The sequence below is a fragment of the Macrobrachium nipponense genome, chromosome 15, assembly GCF_015104395.2.
Source record: "Macrobrachium nipponense isolate FS-2020 chromosome 15, ASM1510439v2, whole genome shotgun sequence".
NCBI lineage: Eukaryota > Metazoa > Arthropoda > Malacostraca > Decapoda > Palaemonidae > Macrobrachium > Macrobrachium nipponense.
In genome coordinates this window covers 37985187-37991133 of record NC_087208.1, presented here as the reverse complement: position 1 = coordinate 37991133, position 5947 = coordinate 37985187, and the positions used below count along the sequence as shown (strand labels likewise).

The 5947-nt window shown below is 45.3% G+C and overlaps 1 non-coding gene across 1 annotated transcript; it reads right to left on the bottom strand.

Moving 5' to 3' along the window:
- Window positions 1-413: 413 nt before the first annotated feature.
- On the bottom strand, window positions 414-485 carry Trnav-cac (transfer RNA valine (anticodon CAC)). Its single transcript has one exon. It is a non-coding gene; the product is annotated as a tRNA-Val (tRNA).
- Window positions 486-5947: the final 5462 nt, after the last annotated feature.

The following is a 5947-nucleotide window of genomic DNA, read 5'->3' as shown; positions in this document are numbered from 1 at the left end:
AGCTACTTTTGCGTGTAACCTTTTCTGTGATTCGATTCTCTCAGCCTACCATCATATATGAATCGAAAGCTTCCCTGTTTCTTATTAACTCCCTGTGCTTCGTATTTGGAGGTTCCATTCACCCTTAGTGTTAAATAGAACGTCATATCCTTGAATATTAATGTTGACAATACCACTTACTATCCAGTGTCCAGCAACGGCCGTTATAACGTATATTTAGGATAGTTTTCGCTTGAACTTTGGGTTAAATCGTTTTCTTTGATCTCACGACATCCCCCAACTCCGTAGGCTAAGCTTCAGTTTCTTTTTTCGATTAATTTTACATCGCAATGATTCCTGCGTTTGCACCTTGATCTGGACTTCGAGAAGTATTGAAGCGTCAGTTTTATTATTAATTAATAAAATAAAACACCTGTTTCCGCCGGGATCGAACCGGGGACCTTGCGCGTGTGAAGCGCACGTGATAACCACTACACTACGGAAACCTTGAGAAAACCGAGTCTCAAAAGTCACCAAGTCCGTCTCATGTCTTGATGCAGACGGTTCATTTAATAGTTAAGTGCAGTTAATTATTAGTATACTGCAAATGCCAGCGTTATATTGATGGAGATAGTATTTAAGCTTATCTAGCAGTGTCCTCCATTATATATATATATATATATATATATATATATATATATATATATATATATATATATATATATATATATATATATATATATATTGCTACGTTTATAGAACGCCTCGCCTTCCCAGCAAGAGTTTAGTTTTGTTTTAATTATAAAGTAGCAGCCATGCCGTCTCTGAAGCTACTGTTGTTGGGAGAGTGGGGATGTCGTAGGAATGATATTTCCGGTCTGACGGAAGCTTAGGGTGTAAGAGAGGCAGGTCACAAGAGTAGCTAGGCTTCGAGATGGATTTTAGGGACTTCTACAATAAGACCTATTTTCCTTCCCAATTTGCTGGCGTTGTGTTTACCACCTTTCAGGCAATGCTCGAGGCGTTTGGAAGAAGCCCCGTGATTCGAAAGCAAGCAGTATCGCGCTCAGTCGGCCGCGAGACGTGGTCCTCGGACAGAGGTCAAATTGCCAGCCTCCCCAAAATTAGGCCTACCCACGACGCACCGGTGGACCCGGACCCCAGACCTGAACAGAGGTCGGACCGCATTCTTCTACAAGGATACCCAGAATATTGCATAAAGTACGTCTGAAAGTGTAAACTTCAACCCAGCACCTTTTACTACCATACGACTCTTGCTAAACTTCCATTTCCATTCTTATTTTACCCTTCTACATCAGAAGCCCTTTGTCCTCATCGGGCCACGTGCTCCCCTTTGTGACTTGTCAAGACCTAGTTTTCGTGCATACCTCAGTGAACCATTCGAGTTTACCTTCCCCAATATTAGAGAATTAATTAATCAAAGCAAGAAGTCATTTTTTCTTTCATGTCGTTTAATCTGGGATTCTTTTCCAGATTCCATGAGTCACGTGCCGTCTCTCTGTCCGCAAGTGTGCATTAACCCACGTGAATGAAAATCAGCTTGAATTGAATGAGACTATAAGCCCCAACGTGGGGGGTGGCCAATATCGTTTAACTTTTTCTCCAGGCCAGCAAAGGGCCTCTTTGTAAATAAATAGTTTTAAAGTAAACGAGCTGAGTTTTCTGGCGACCTTCCCTCTAAAGAAAGAAATCAATAATAATCAGTTTACGGTAAGTTCAAACAATTCCCTCTTGAAATCCCTCAATCATTTCTGTTTACGTATCTAGTCTCTCACAAGGCCCTATATACGTAATATTGGCGAATCTTGCCTGGATTGAACCTAGCTTGCTTAAAAAAAAAAGCTTGTAAATCGCGTTATCCGTTGTAAAACGTAAAACTGTAAATTTATTTTACAAAGCGTAAATCAAGCACATTGCAGGGGAAAGAAGACGCACTGACTCACGGTAAGGTATTCCATTCATTAATATGATTATTTATAACCTCTGTTAGCTTAAGGTACGTTTAAGTATTTTTATTGTAGAAGTGTTTAAAAGAGCGTAGGTAGAAATCTTATTATTGTAACGGCGAACGCGCCAGAGCTTTATTTTAGCGGCGAGCAAAACAATTTGCCCCGCCCGATTTTCTGTTACTTTGTGCTGTCCTCGTAGGAGCTCTCACGAACACGTGTGCAGATAGATGCCAGAAAGGACCAGATCAAACTATGGAAGTGCTTTGCCAGGGTTTATTGCTGTATTAGAAAGCCTAGCTAGTTAGGAGTGTTTTACTACTATAGTTACGGCAAAAGAAGTGTACAATTCTTTTGTCTGTGATATTGTTAGGGAATTCATTTTTAACTTAGTTTTCATTCCAAGTGTTGGTAACCGCTTACCTCTCGGCTAATTCAGCTTCGCGCTTTCTCGCGCCTGCGCGGTCTCAACCAACCTTCGTCTCATTCACAGCGGCAGCCATGTTTGTTTTATCTTTCAACATTATCTAAACAATTTAAGCAAAGTAACGTAAGTCACGAAGTTTTAACGTAATAATATCAATGTCTGTACTAGTATCTATCGTCCTGCCAGAGAAATTAACGTAATTCGCTGGAATAAGAAAAGTAGAATTTTGTGTTGTAAATTGCCTTCGCATTTACAGAGAATCAGCTGTTTTGAACGACATGCTGCGCGCTAGCAGCGCTACCAGCTCGCCTCACGTGTTTCACCTCGCATCGCTCACTTCGCTCGCGCTGAGCGAAAATTTCATTTCACTTCGCACTTAACGTAGCCTCATTTACAATTGTTTGCTAACATCGTTTTCAAATCCTTACCGTAATTTTTCACTTGTCCTTACGTAAAGTTAACGTAAATCTTAAAAGTAGAGTCACTTGCAAGAATTGTTAACGTAAAACGCGTCTTTGTGAAATTCATATTGAAACGCAATCATTTCATAAGCGCAAGCCGCTAACATTAACGTAAAAAATCGTTCAACGCGAGCGCGTTATCATTTTCATAAAACGTTTTCAAAAGCAATTCTTTCAGTAACGTTAACGTAAGTAGATAATTTAACGCAAGTTGCGTCATATTAAACGAACAGTTAGTAGTTCAATTAAAATATAAGGGAGTTCATTCATATATCATTTTTCACCCTCTCCGAGCCGAGAGAGAGAGAGAGAGAGAGAGAGAGAGAGAACAGAACCCAGTATTCACGAAGCCAGAGTACTACATCTTACCATTAATTATAGCATGCAGAATTAACATTATTTTAGTCTCTTGTGTCTTTCATTTACACAGCGTGATACGTACGCGCCTGTGTCCATTGCAGTTTGCAAGCATTTATTTCATTTATCGAGTACTTCAGCGAGTGACTGAGCATTTCTAGAATTTCCATTACCTGTCGTTGCCCGAGTGGTCTTTTCATTTTCTTTATCATTTAAAGACTTGCGTATACCGCAAGCACAATTCGCACAGCGTGCCACGCCAATTCATTACTTCCAGACAGGGAAGTCGTTACCAGTTTAGGACTGGCCACCACCAGTGCACGTCAGGTCTTATCATTTTACAGTGCCACTAATTCTTGACACTGTTCACCGACTGGCCGCTGAAGTACTCCCACCTTTTACCTTTCTCTCCTCCCCCCACCATTACACTCTGCCCCGAACAGAGTGCCATTTCACTTCGGTATACTTGAGTATACTGCGTGTAGTGTCCGGGACACACCAGCACGATACCAGTGCTCAAAGGAACGCCTCCTCATAAGTGCCATTGCCACCTGTACAGCCGTACAGGTAGCCATTAAACCTGCGTGTCCGTCCTTACGGAACGACCAATAATTAGTGTGTCCGTGTACAAGGGTCAGTGATCCTTCGGAACACTCCTAAGGGAACGCCTCCCCAAAGTGCCGCAATACCAGCACTACTAGTGCTGCCCAAGGAACGCCTCCTCATAAGTGCCGCGCACGCTGATACAGACGTACAGGTAGCCCTATACCTGCGTGTCCGTCCTACGGAACGCTCATTCATTATAGAGTATCCGCCATTTTGGATCATTGAACCAAGGAACGCCTCCTCATAAGTGCCGTGCACCTGTATTGGACCTACAGGTAGCCCATTCCAGCGTCTCCCAACTTAGGAACGCCCTTAAGTGTGACGTACGCCGTACACTCCATTTGATTTTTTCACCTCAGCAGAAGGTGCCATTCACAAAGTGCCACCGAGCACCCAGTCTTTTCACTTTTCATTACCACATTGCAGAACCCATTTCCAAGTGAGTGCCACTTTCCACAGTAGGCACTCCTATTCCATTCAGTACCCTTTCCTGGCCATTATTTTCATTTTCTTCCGAGCCTCTACGCAGCCTAAGGGAAATGTCTTCCCCTGCTTCCCGCGACTTCTTTGCCAGAGAGCTAGAGAGCTCGAGCCCTCATAACTCTGGGCAGGGAGGCTGGTTACACTGGGACCAGCCCTTGACCAGTGGATAAAGACGCCAGCAGGCTGCTGCGCGCCAGCAAAGAAAGAAGAAGGAAGAAAGCGAAGCAGAGAGAAGCGCAGAGCAGAGAAGCAGAGAGGAAGCCAGAGAAGCAGAGAGGAAAAGCAGAGAAGAGAGAAAGGCATGAGAGCAATGAGCTAGCTCCTAGATGACCCAATCTCTCTGCTAGTTTCCAAGCCCAGACCATGAGCTGGACTCCCGGTAAGAGGTGGTTGCGGAGTTCTGCACACTTGTTGTGTGCGTTGGGCATGCTGTGGATTCCGACCAGTGCCCAAGTCGGTCTCTACCTTGGGAGGAGAGCTTCCAGGGTGAACTTCTCCAAGGCTACCATGTAGCCCTGCCTGATGAAACTGTCTCCTACGCCCTATCGGTGGGTACAAGTCATGGCCGACACCGAAGCCCAGGTCTCCCTTATTTCCAGAAAGGCATTGCCTAGGGGTGCCAAAATCCGGACGGACGAAGAAATTCAGTTCGAATGGATTGACGGTAACCTCTATTCTGTTCCTTCGGTCCTTCTGAATGTGAAAATGCCCTTTCTGGACCAGGTGACCAAGGAAACCACATTGTGCCGCCTGGGCGTAGTGGACCAATTTCATGATGTTTATCAGGTGATATTGGGCCGAGATTTACTAAAGCCGTATCTCCCTGGACGCAGCTCCCCACTACCAGATGCACCGGACACCTGCAGCATGCCAGATAACCACACCTCAATTTTAGGTTCAGAGGCTAGTGCCTCCGATGTCCACGACATCCTGTCTATTTGCGAACCTGGCCCTGACCCAGTGTCAGAGCCCGAAGTTTCTTCCGCACCATCTCAGCCTCTTACCACTTTACCGCCTACCTCCTCCCCTTTGGAAGAGGTAAGCCCACAGTTAACCCCGACTTGTTTCCGAGGGTGATTCAACGGAGGTTTCCTTAACCTCCCCACGTCAAATCACTGCCGAGAGGACTCTTCACCTGTGCCAGAGCACACTGCCAGCCTGGTTGGTGACTCTGCAGATTCGCACCTGTGGGCCATCTCGGCCTTATCATCCAGTGCCACGGAAGAGGTTCTGGAACAAGTTCTGCCGAGACTGTGGCCGCAAGGGTCACATGTCTGCAAATTACGGAGGGTGCGCGAACCACAATATTCCGGCCATCGCAATGGCCGTCACCAATCCTTCTTCTCTAGGACCCCCACTAGGGCCCTATTAAACCGTCGCACCCCTCCAAAGCATTATCAGCCAAGCCACGTCAGAGCCTACGACGACTCTGGCGCTCAAATCTCCCTGATACGGGAAGACAGAATTCCCGAGGGGCTAATGTTGATAGACGTCGATTGATCACCATTGAAGGTATCATCCACATTAAACTGATCCTTCCGACCGTCCAATTGAGGGTCACTAGACCTCACTTCTCCAAAGTTTGTACCCTTGCAGTTGCAAGCTACATTCCAGGAGGTTACGACCTCCTCCTAGGGCAAGACATGAAGTCTCCCTCGCATTCCAAA